Source organism: Rattus norvegicus, chromosome 1 (assembly GCF_036323735.1).
Source record: "Rattus norvegicus strain BN/NHsdMcwi chromosome 1, GRCr8, whole genome shotgun sequence".
Lineage (NCBI taxonomy): Eukaryota > Metazoa > Chordata > Mammalia > Rodentia > Muridae > Rattus > Rattus norvegicus.
In genome coordinates this window covers 178893624-178906504 of record NC_086019.1, presented here as the reverse complement: position 1 = coordinate 178906504, position 12881 = coordinate 178893624, and the positions used below count along the sequence as shown (strand labels likewise).

General features: G+C 44.6%; 1 long non-coding RNA gene across 2 annotated transcripts; it reads right to left on the bottom strand.

Annotated features, from left to right (window-relative positions):
• Positions 1 to 823: 823 nt before the first annotated feature.
• On the bottom strand, positions 824 to 7602 carry LOC120097959 (uncharacterized). Of its 2 annotated transcripts, XR_005495908.2 has the most exons (3): positions 7491 to 7602; positions 5435 to 5583; positions 824 to 1024 (listed from the first exon to the last, which is right to left on the bottom strand). It is a non-coding gene; the product is annotated as an uncharacterized LOC120097959 (long non-coding RNA). The 2 variants fall into 2 exon arrangements; XR_010062723.1 differs by lacking the exon at positions 824 to 1024 and having other exon boundaries at positions 4906 to 5583.
• Positions 7603 to 12881: the final 5279 nt, after the last annotated feature.

Sequence of the window (12881 nt, the reverse complement as noted above, 5' to 3'; positions counted from 1 at the left end):
CTATCCATTTAGCAGTATTCTGCTATCTCTCATGGGTAGACTGGATTGAGAAAGGACTGGAAGATTCCAGCCTAAGATGACTGGAGATAGCCAATGCCAGGGGTGGTGAATGGAGCAGAGAACCTAATCCAACTAAGTCAACCTTTGACTTTAAAATCTTACATTTGATATCTATGCTCAAACTGTTTCTGTGCATATGGAAACTATATTCTCTTAGTGTGCATATATACCAGCCTCTCACTGGGAAGTGCAGTTGCTGCTATAACCTGACAAAGTGGTTAAGATGACTGGCTGTGTCGCTGTCTGAAGTCTGTATCCCTTATCAGTACTTACCATTCAGAGGTCACATCAAGCGGTGACTGAAAGTATGAGCATAATTGTACCCTGCTTGAGAAACCATCCTAAGTTGCATGTCCAGGGACCACCCCCACCAAGGGCTAGTCCTGGAAGAGCCAAGGCTCTCCCAGTCAGTATCCTTGCCTCTCTTCTGGGTTGGTTTTGTCAGTGAGTTTCTCTGTCCTGCTAACATAGTGATCTTATCACAGCAGATTAAAAATGAGAATGGGCTCATAAAATATACATTATGGTCTCTCATGGGCTCATAAAACCAGATAAATGCTCTGCTCCGGAGAATCCTAGATGGAGCTTACACTCCTCTCTCTCCCCATAATGGAATTGTCAACAGCAGATAATTGGAGTTAAAAAAAATCCTGTCACTTGTAAGGTTCAACTTAATGCAATGATTGTCTGACCTCAAGGCTGCCCAGAGGAAAAGGATGTCACAGCAGCGGCAGCTTGGGCTTTTATTTTTAACTTCAGATAGCTGTTCCATGATTTTCATGAGAGTTGGAGCAAAGCTATCAAAAGAAATCTTGTTTCTAGATGGTTCCATCTGCCTTCCCGATGATACCTGATGATTCTTCAGCATTTGCATTCTGTTAGTAGGCTGGCTTGGCATGAGTCTGTGTCCAGAACCGGTAAGCATCATGTTGGTCAGTTTTTTCATACTTTTGTGACCAGATGCCTGGTAAGAGCAATTGAAGGAAAGAAGGAAGATTTATTTGTGCTCACAGCTAGAGGGAACAGTCTACCATGGTGGGGAAGTCATGGCAGCAGGAGCCTGAGACAGCCGACCTTTTGTCCAGAGTCAGGAAGCAGAGAGAAATAAATACTAGTGCTCAGCTGGTTTGTTGGGTGAATGGTGACAGCTGCGTTCAGGGTAGGCCTCTCTGCTCACTTAACTATTTCCAGAAGCACCTATGTAGACATACGCACAGGAGGCCTCTCTATGAAGATTCTCAGTCCAGTTCTCCAGACAGTGAAGATTAACCACTCCAGATGTCTCTCTGAGAGTTAACATGACGGAAAGTGTGTGTGTGTGTGTGTGTGTGTGTGTGTGTGTGTGTGTGAGAGAGAGAGAGAGAGAGAGAGAGAGAGAGAGAGAGAGAGAGAGAGAGAGAAGTAATTTGCTCACACAGGTCAACCCTGCCTTGCCTCTCTGTTCTTAGGCAAGGAAGATTGAAGAAGCTGGTCTTGAACAATGAGTCTCATTCTTGACAAGGTCTGATTCTGAACAAGCTAAGCAGTTTGTGTCCCAAGCTGCATTCCTGCTATACCTAAGTCCTTTAAATCATTATACACCCTCAGAGAATGAAAACCATCTACTGGGTTCTGGGTTGTGGGGATTCTGCTTCCGCTTAACGCAGTCCAAACATCTGCCTCTTTTCCACCTATTTTACCCTTGGAAGCTCACTTCTGAGGGGTTGTGCCTTCTGCCTATTGTGGGAATAAATCTCCCATTCTCTGCTTGTCTGTACTCAACAGTTCTGACTGCTGTGGACCTACAGAGCCCTGAGCCATATTGTAGCACAGACAGCGAGAGTGAAGGCCCGCCATGGAGCTTCACCATTTTCATTGGGCTGAGTGTGTCTTGCCTAATGTGCATACTAACCTGGAGTTCTCCATGGCTAGGAGAAGACATTCTTCCCAAATGGTGACACTTGTCCCATGTTTACAGTCTGCTCTGAAGATGGCTGACTCTCTTCTCACTAAACTCTGTCTCTTCCAAGATCTAAAATTAGTCAGCACTTAAACAAGCCATCCTTCCAACCTGCCCACTTGCCTATAAACTACAACCTTCAATCTGAGGCTTAGTTCTACAGCATTTCACACAGATCATTGACTTATCCCCAGTTACACGTTAGTGTCAGGGTTTGCTCACTTATTTACCCCCTGATTAAACTTTGCAGAGAACAAGGACCACTTTTGACCAATGTCTGGAACAATGTATGGGATCTGTAAGACTATATAGAGTTTTGCAATGAATAAACATATTTGTGTGTGTGTGTGTATGTGTGTGTGTGTGTGTGTGTGTGTGTGTGTTCATGCACACGCGCTTAGCCTGCTTGAAAGCAGACGAGGACTCTGCCATGTGCTGTGGCTGTTTTCCCACACACGGTACAGGGTGACTCACTGATTCTGTGACCTCCTGGGATGGGCTCTAAAACACAACTGAGACAGAATAAATGTCTGCTGGTTCTGTTTTGACTGGTGACAAGAGTTGCGAGCTGATTAATACATTTAAAGTGGGGATCAATTTGTCTTTTCACATCCTCTTATCCTGATTGTAATGAGTAGATCTTTTAACATAATGAAAACTGCATATTTCACTCAAATTCACAGTTTTGCATTCCAGAGGAGATGCCATGCTGCTTTTTCTCTAACGTTGAAATGAGGTGTACACTCTCAGCTTGAGAGGGTAGGGAGGATGATGAGCTCTTGCTCTGCTTAAAGACCAGGAGTATGGCATTGTGTCCTCGGACTGGGATCTGAAAAGTGATTTCTGGAATTATAGAATAGCAGAGCACTTTTCTAGCCAGTTTGTCTTCCTATCTCTTGCCCAGACCATGCCTGGCCTAAAGTCAGCTCAGACAGGCTTTCTAGCTTTGATTTGGATATTCCCCAATGACATCAAGCTGGAGCTCGCCATTGTTGTTTTAATTTTCCACAACCCAAGCACTAAATTATTGGATTGGTTCAAAATCAATCTTTGTCCTATTTTGATTTCTGTGGACCTACCTTTGCACCCCCTACTTCTGTATCTCCTCCACTTTACTCCTTTTTAAACATTTGATTAAATTTTTTCCTGAAAATGTCCACTATCATAGCAACAACCAGTAATTGTACAGGATCTTAGGGCTGACTTGATGTCATCACACCTGAAGTGAGTACATTCTTGTCGGCTCTCTAGTGATGTTGACTTATTGCCTCAAAGGGGCCTGATGCTACAGAGATAATGTCCTGTCTGGTCTGCACACCTTTCTGTCTCCAGAATTTGCCTGGCACACAGTAGGACCTCAGTACATACTGAGTTAATTAATGCATGTGTGAAGAGCTGCAGATATTTTGTCAAATGTCTGTACTGCAGCCTCTAGTTGGCTCTACATAAGCATTTTTTGTGAAGCAGAAGACAGGGTGAGGGGCAAGCTAGACAAAGAGATGAGCACTGTCTTCTCTGGTGTGTCAGAAATGCTCAGGAGCTGTGAAGAGGCTGTGCTTTTGCCATGGGGACCATAAAAATAAAAGAAACAAGAAAGGTAAAGTTAAGAAAACACGCAGAGAGAATGAGCAGAGTTGGGAAGCAGAGAGTAAGAGAGTTGACTTCCCCAGCAGTCCCATAGGCCCAGCTACACCTCTGGCCGGGACCTCCAGGAGACGAGGTGACCTGGTCTCTCTACACACACACACACACACACACACACACAGAGAGAGAGAGAGAGAGAGAGAGAGAGAGAGAGACACACCATCACCACCACCACCACCACTACAGAATTTCTTTCCCCAGTAAACGAGTTTTTCCAGCCCAATCAAGGTGGATAGGAAAATATCATCCTCATATGGCAAGCTTCGCAGAGATATACAGATGTTTGGTGGGGCATGGGCTCCCAAGTCAGACAGACAGGAGTGGGAGGGTTGGGAGCACTATTAGTTTCCAGCTGTGTCCTAACCCACTGCCCTCTCTCCCAGGCTTTGTCTGTATGGTCAGCAGAGTGCACCGTGCCCCCTTGCTCATGCACCCCCAACACTGTGCATCTTGCTTTCAACAAAAAGCAGTGGCTGTGGGTAAGCCAGTTGTTAGCAGAGCAGTGGGAACCCAAACCAAGAGGAATTCACTCTCCATAAATTATGCTTTAATAGATGTCAATTATTAATTCCTAAATAAATATTTGTTAATATTCAAAAGAGTTTGCCTACTAAGAAAAACTCAGGCTACACAGAATAATTAGTGCTTCTCACTGTGTGTGATGGCTGCGGCCCATGATTCCACCCCCAACCCCCACTCCTGTTCTGAATCTTTTTTTTTTCCTGAAGTGTGAATGCCTGAATGTGTGGGGTTTCCTGGGGAGTGTTAGCTTACTCTCCATGGAGATAGTTTGGGCTTAAGGTGTTTGCAGAGAAAGGGTGCAAGGGGCTGGCTGCTCCCTGGAAGAGTCTGTGCTGGCCCCTGGGTCTCTTTCTATTTTTGTATAGTAAGTTTATGAAGAACTGAAACAGTTGTATAGATAGAAAGAAAATTGTAAGACTAGGGGAAAAAAGCAAACCTAGGAGCCTAGGAAAGTACTCCTGGTTTATGAAAGACCTGTTATAATGTATTAGTATTAGTTTTGGGTTCCTGGAGAGATAGACAGGCATAGATGGGCATCATCAAAAGAGAATGCATGGGTCTCTGGGGCTCAAAGGATGTGCTGACTGATGCTGAGGGTGATATGAAATGTTCCTGGTCCAGGGAGATTGAGACAGTGCATAATAGAGTTCAACAGAATGCTAGGAGGACTTGAAGAAGCTGGAAACCACAGGGGCAAGAAGATGGAGAAATGTGTGAAGGAAACAGCATTTGAATTAGCTTGGTGGATGGATTGGATTTTAATGGACAAAGATGGCTTGACAATTAGGTTTTAGATGGGCGTTCCTTCATTTGCTTGTCATATAAGATATATTTACTTAAAGCATCTGGTATTGCCGGGCATAGTCTAGATCCTGGTAATATTACAAATAAACACACTAAACCATCACCAACAACTGTAGCAAAAAAAATGCATCTGTAAACGCCTTTCTACTGAGCCTAAGTCAGACCCACTCAGGAATCAATTGGTCACTTTTACAACAATTGTGCCATCATGGCAACAGTAAACATCTCTTCCCTGGAGAATTGTACCATTACTGCTTTTTCTTCCCCCGTGTCTGTCTCTCTTTGTGCTTCCAGACAGAGTAGCGTCTTACGGATGACCTGCTTGGCATCGCAGGACAGTATGCTCTGAGTGTGTGCCCATTCGCTGAAGCGATTCAGGGATTCTGCCTGCAGATCCTGAGAGAGGAGGGGTTGGCTAATCTCCATTGCTCCTGCATCCCATGCAGTGAAGTCAGTAGCTCTCACATGTATCTTTGAGCATTACTGCGAGCATCATGATAGCCCCTCTCAGTAGTGTTTGTTACTTTAAAGGGAAAGCACACAAGGAGACCCGCAGCCTTCTCCAGAGGCACATATTCATGTCCACCTTCTGGATGTTTCTTCCTTTGCTTCAACTGCTGGGAGAAAAGCAAAGAGTGGGGAAAGTCGAGTTAGTAGCCTCAGAAGCGAAACAAAGACAAATAAATAAACAAACAAATGAAAACAAGGCTTGACTTTGTTGTGTCCCAGGGTTCCGTAATTTCCTACCTTTATTTTTGTGTTGTAACTCCATGATGGAAGATCTTTTACCAGATTATATGTCATGTGTCAGTGGACAAAGATCATGGTATACAAGAGACCAGTGTAAGGATGGCAAGGACATCAGATCTTGATTGTGAAGGCAATGGGCAGTGGTCGTCATCCCACCTCAGGCAAGGCCCTTGAAGGGCCTTTTCTGTGGGTATTAGCAAGGTGACAACTGCCTTCACCAATGCTTTTCCGGCAGGAAAAGGGAAGGAAGAGGAAGGAAAGACTGCTATTCCTTCCTACCCAGGCCCAAAGAACGAGACATTTCTGAGATGTTTGTGTCTCTCAGCACCCATCTGCCAGATGAAGAAATAGCCAATAACTCTTACTGCTTGGGCTTCCCATAGCCACTGTCATCTACGCACCAGAATCCACAAAATACACACACACACACACACACACACACACACACACACACACACACAGAGAGAGAGAGAGAGAGAGAGAGAGAGAGAGAGAGAGAGAGAGAGAGAAAGAGAGAGAGAGAAAGAGAGAGAGAGAGAGAGAGAGAGAGAGTCTACATTCTTTTAAAAATCTTGGAAAAATCATTTTAGGTCAAAGAAAATGTTGTAATTTGAGATATTTTAATACATTCTTCTTTGCATTACTGTCATTTTTGTCATTTTCAGTTGTAGTCTCTCTCTCTCTCTCTCTCTCGTGTGTGTGTGTGTGTGTGTGTGTGTGTGTGTGTGTGTGTGTGTGTGTGTCTATCCATCTGCAGTCCTATCTAAATAGAATACAGAGCCCTTGAAGGCAGTTGTAATTAACAGCCCATGAAGGTCATAGCATGACTTTGGAACCAGAAAGAGAATTCGCTGGAACTCATGACACTTTTTGGCTTCAAGTTCCTTTAGGAATAGCTTGGTGGAAGTTAAAGCATTGATTCAGCCTAGCCTCAGGACATGAGGGAGGGGCATTGGGAGGAGGAAGGATTCTACCTAGATTTGAACCGGAACACAACACTATACATTCCTTATTTCCTGCTGTAGCAGAAGTAAGGTGGGCATAAGTGGTCCTTACAAAACACTCCTACAGGGCCATTGTGAAATTTAAACAGACCGCATGGAGCTGACCACCTTGAAGCCAAGTTCTCTGATAAGGATGGCATGTATTGTCAGGCTTCCCAAGAGAATCCTGCCAATGTCATCTGAACCTTCAACAAGGCTATCCCTCCAGCCTGCCTTAGTTCCTGTTAGTTTCCTCCTTCACTCTTTCTCCTCCTAATGGACAGAAACTGGAGACTTAATTAAGGGGCTTGAGTCTGAGGGATCAGGATCTTATTTCTTCGACATGCCACTGTTGGGCTGAACTTTCAGGGAAGATCAAATGATAAATAGTGGTTTGCTAACTGGACGAGTTTGGAAAGCATGAGCTGTTTAAAGCCCTGTGAAGCACAACCAACCAGGTTGGGAGAAAGATCTTGCATCAACAGAGTGGCTAAAAGAATAATTTTGCACAATAGTTATTATTTAAAACAAGAGAGCTAGAGGAATGGCTCAGCTATTCAGAACGCTCCTGGTACTTTCTGAGAATCCAAGTTAATTCCTCGCACACATCTTGTGTACCTTACAACTGCCTTTCTCGCCAGCTGCAAGGAGATCTGATGCCCCTTTCTGGAGTCTTGGAGCACACACACACACACACACACACACACACACACACACACACACACACACGGAACAAACACACATAAATTCAAGTAAAACAAATCCTTTAAAACATCAAACGTACCTACCTGAACTACTTCATTTAAACAGTCACATGCAAATTACAGAGGGAAGTGGGCAGAGGAGAGAAGGGAGAAGAGAGAGGAAAGCAGAGGCTTGCAGGCAGATGAAGAAACCTAGGGTTCTACATCTATGCTGTCACAGATGGCTGTGTGATCCACCCAAAAGCTCTCAGCCTCTCAGAACCTCAGTTCCTGTATCTTCACTCGGTGCTCCCTTAGTAATGCCTGGGGGTGAGGGAATGTAGCCAATATAGGGTTCATAGTGATATGACAAACCATGATGTCCAGCCCCAGAGGATATGAACACTTTAACAAAGGGGAGGCTAGGAAGCAGAGCCCATATGTAGACAGCATTTGTAATGCCATAAAAATAGCCTAACAAGATTATATTGAAATATCCCACTATTTAACTTAATAATTTAAATGTTTGCCTAATGAGGTGGACTTGATTGGATTAGGGCATTCACAATTAATTTTGATAGATCATTTTATACGTTGGAGGTGCATTCTTCTGAACCAGGAGGTGGAACGGAAGTGCAAAATGTTTATGTTCAAACGAGCATGTGATTTCACAGAAAACATTAATCCCAGATCATGCACACTAAGTCAATTTCGGAAATGGCTGCTAGAGATATTATTAGAAATTGCTCTTCAAATATAAAAAGCTTGTAATAGAGTTCTGTCCATTTTTCCTTTGGCTGATGGAAGTTGTTTTATAAATATGCCTGTGGTGGGATGTTTCTTCATCGCAGCCTTTGGTACTAATTGCAACTTCTAAGCCGTGTAAGTAGTGGCTGTCAGGGGCTCTGGAAGCCCAGTTACAAGCACGTCTACCAGAGCAGCCTCACGTTTAGGAGCGACTTCTTTAACTATCTCTAAGTACACTTCTATGTCATTTGTCCTAAAAGCACTTGACTTAGGAACTGTGAAACCCACCCTGCAGCTTTCTATGATTAAGGGATGATTTTTATTACACAATAAGAAACTGGTCCCATTGCTTACCTTTATCTCCTCAAAAGTCAAAGAGCCAAGAGTGACTCTGAATCTTCTGGCAGAGTCATGAGTACACCAAGACAAATGACCCCTGCAATGGCAGGTTAAAATGTGACCCTGAAATGCACCTCAGAGTTCAGGGCAAGTAGGTTGCCCAGCACTGTTGCTGTCAGATTAGAATTGCATCTACGTTTTCTCCCAAAGTTTTTGGGTGCAAAATGTCTGTCTTCTTGTTACTGTGATAAAATACTTAAAGCTACATAAATGAGAAAGAATTCATTTTGGCTCAGGATCTGATATCCAGTATGTCATATCCAGAAAGTCATGACAGGGTTTATGGCAGCAGAAGGGAAGACTATTGTGACCCTGAACCTGCTTGCTCAGATCCCAGCAAATCAGGGGACAGAACCCCATAGGGAGTGGGGCCAGGCTGTCACCCCCAAGGCCAGCATGCCCCGCAAAAACCCAACTAGATCCCACTTTCTAAAGATTACACAAACTACTAACTGCTGCCACCCTCTGGGGACACATGTTCAAAACCAGAGCCTAGTCAGGGTATTTCTTATTCAACCCAAGTCAGTGTCCATGGGCAAAGGGCTTGTAGAATTCTCAGTCCCAGCATTCTCTTCTGGCGGGAGAAGAGATTAGCTTACCTGTCCTTTAAGGTGGTGAGGACTAGCCATCCTAGAAGTGGCAATATTTGGTGAGAAAGTGTGCTGCCATAGAAGCTATGGTTTGGAGTCGGCTGTTCAGGATTCAAACCCAAGCTCTTCTGGTCTTAGTAGGTAGCCCCATGGAGGCCATTGGCCTTTTCAAACACTCAAGTCATAAACTGGGGAGATTTGTCACAACTAATGGAGACTTAAACGCCATAATCCTGGTGTCTGGGTGGCAGGCCCACAAATTCGACTTTCTCCTTACTAGTATCCAACTCTAGAGAAAAGCAGTCACCACTTGAGTTTCCCCCAGCCTGAGTGTGCCCAACAGAACTGTGTCACTTGGCACACCAACACCCAGGGCTTCTTGGTCCTGGGCAAGTGGGATCTGTTCTGTGGCCACAAAGCCACCTGTCATAGCAAAAGTACCTGAATCTGCTCCCCTCTTCTTTCTCCTCTTCCTCCTTCTCTTTCTTCTCTCTTATTTTCCCCTTTCTTTACCTCCTTTCACCTCCTCTCTTCTTACTCTCTTTTTTCCTCCTCCTCTTCTTCCTCCTCCCTTTCTCCTCCTCCTTATTTTCACCTTTCCCTCTTCTCTTTTTAATCTCCTCTTTCTTTTCCTCTTCTTCCTCCTCCTCTTCTTCCTCCTCTTTTCTCTTTCCTGAGGTCCAGGCTTTGGAAGGAAACCTCATACAACTCATCCTTTGTGAGGTTTCAGAGACTCTCGTACACTCCATCGCTTCTGCATGACATTTAGGGACTTGAGTTCTGTGCTTACCCTTTCAGCCTCCCATCTCTCTGTCATCAAATGTGTCCTTTAGCCATCCCACATCACTGCTTTTTGTTCACTAGACTCTGGACACTTTCTCCAACCCCAGCCCCTTTGTATGCACTTTCTTTTTTTTTTTTCCTTTTTTATTTATTTATTTTTTATTCACTTTGCCTCCTGATCACTGCCACTCTACCCAGTACCCATCTCCAATAAGTCTATCCCCTCCCCTTCCTCTTTTCCTTTAGAGAGTAGAGCTCCTCCCAACCCCCTCAGGTATCCTCCTCACCCTGGCACATCAAGTCTCTTCAAGGCAACTCTTAATCAGGAAAACACTTAATTGGGCCTGGCTTACAGTTTCAGAGGTTTAGTCCATAATCATCATGGCAGGAAGCATGTTAGCATGTGGGTAGACACAGTGCTAGAGAAGGTGAAAGTCTACATCTTGATACAAAAGCAGCCAGGAGAAGACTGGATGTGTTTCTCACTGGGCAAAATTTGAACATTTTTTTCATCTTTATTAACTTGAGTATTTCTTATTTACATTTCAATTGTTATTCCCCTTCCCGGTTTCTGGGCCAACATCCCCCTAGCCCCTCCCCTCCCCATCCTCCCCCCATTACCGCCCTCCCTCCAACAATCCCGTTCACTGGGGGTTCAGTCTTAGCAGGACCCAGGGCTTCCCCTTCCACTGGTGCTCTTACTAGGCTATTCATTGCTACCTATGAGGTCAGAGTCCAGGGTCAGTCCATGTATAGTCTTTGGGTAGTGGCTTAGTCCCTGGATTGTATGCACTTTCTGCTGTCTTGTTCCAGAATGTATTTTCAACTTGATAAGGTCTCCTGTTTATGACCCAGGTCAAATGACCCCTTCTTTCTCATGGGTGTGGCCTACCTGACCATGGGTATCATGGCACTGCACCCATGACACAGATAAAACTCTGATGTACCTGACACAGGCTCCTCCAGAATACAGTTATGTCTCTTCTTCTCGGTGTTCCCAGGATCCTTGGAAGGTAGGCTGCCCATCAGGCTTCTAAAATTCTACAGGAGTACACAGAATTATTGATCCACTTTGCGCGTGAAGAAAGCAAGGTTCAGAGACACAGTGCAGCTCTCCCGGAGTGACACGGCCTGCAGATGCAGGGAAGGGATTTGAGCCTGGAAAAGCTCACTGCCCAATCTTCCATTTTCTTCTAAGTAGACAGCAAGGTGGGGCACTCCACATTTTACTTTATTTACTTGTGTGCATTACGTGTGTATATGATATGTGTGCGTGTATACGTATGTTCATTCCTGTGTTTGTGAGTGCAGCGCGCTGGGGCACATGTCGAGGTCGGAGGACCACTTCAGGCTGTTGGTATTCAGCGTCTACCTCATTTGCGAAAGACCTGCTGTGTTATTTATAGCGCTCGCCATGTCCTATTGGCTGGCCCTAGAACTACTGAGGATCCTCCCTGTGTCTGCATTTTAGGCTTTTAAACTTTCTTTAATAATTGTTTCACTTTCAGATCAATATCACGAAGAGAAATTCCACATCTGACCTCTGTGATGCAGGTCCATTCTAAGACGGGTTAGGAATATAGACATGCACCGTTCTGTGGGCTTTGTTTAAGGTCCTGAGGTGAGTTCTGGGGATTTACCCTTCATGCTTTTGAGGTTACTGTGTCATCCATCGGGTCTTCTCCACTGACTGGGAAGGTCTCTTTGTAGAAGAGAAAATTAAGGCTGTGAGAGGAACATTCTCTTCCCAGGGTTTCCAGTCTAGTCCTCTGCAGGACCTAACTCAAACCCAGAGCTTGATTCTGGACCCAGGCCCTTTTAGCTACTTTCTCACCAATGACCTCCTGCCTAACCTATTCAGGGAGGTCAGCAGAGTAAGCAACACGGTGCTGAAGGAGTCACGTGGCTCTCAGAGCCCCTTTGAGACCCCTTCCCACAGAGGTGATGAGCAAATGACAAGGGGCATCTCTACTCCCAAGAGATTCCAGTCACGCGGACCCTACTAATTAAGGCTGGAACGATGTCATCTCCTGAAATAGCATTTTAATGACTGATGGCTCGAGTATAAATTGTTATCTCCTGATCCCTCGTTAGGGAGCTTAATTAGATCCATCATAAAACACATTGATCAATGACACTGAGCAGGTCCACAGGACATTCGCTGTCCCCCGGAACATTGCTACCATCTCTGTGGCAGGGCCAGGTGGGACAGGTCCCTATAGAGATCCAGGATTCCACTGTCTCTTTCTCCCTACCTTCTATCCTTCCATGCCAGCCATGAGCCAGGCACTGTACAGACCTCTCATGCCTTAGCTGCCTTCCCCTTTATCAGTCGTTGAAATTTCCTTATTCTGCAAAAAGTAAAATGGATCTCAGAAGCCCAGCTTTCACTCCCTTGGTGCAGCCCTGGCCAAAAGAGTTGTCTGTCAGATGATAGCTGGGGGAGTGACAAACGAAAGAACAAAGAGACAAGGTAGACTGGATCCCCTTTTAACCTACGCACAGTGTCACGTGGAGTCATGTAAACCCAACAGTACAGCTCCAGATGTTTACAGCTGAGGAGGCAGAGTTGCAGAAATTCTGCCCCAAGGAGCAAAATTGTTAGCACCCCAGCTGGAACTACAGCATGGCTCTGAGGCGCTCCAATTTAGACAGATGTGGGCTCAAACCCTAGTCATTCTATACATTTCATATAATTTTAAGCCAATTACATAGAATTTTAGAAATCATACTGCATCTATAACACTGGTGATAACAATTAGGTCTTTCTCTGAGTTACTATTGAGGTCTCAGTGAAATGTCTTTAAGCTAAACAATTTTGGAGTCTCCAAAATAGTTCAACAAATACCTTTAATTTTCATTGAACAACCCACGGTTTCCATCTAGAAGGAGATGGTGCTGCCTTTACAAAATGGGTAAGGATAGTAACTTATGCCATGAAATAATTTGTAGGCAGCATAAAGTAGAAGGTGATGGT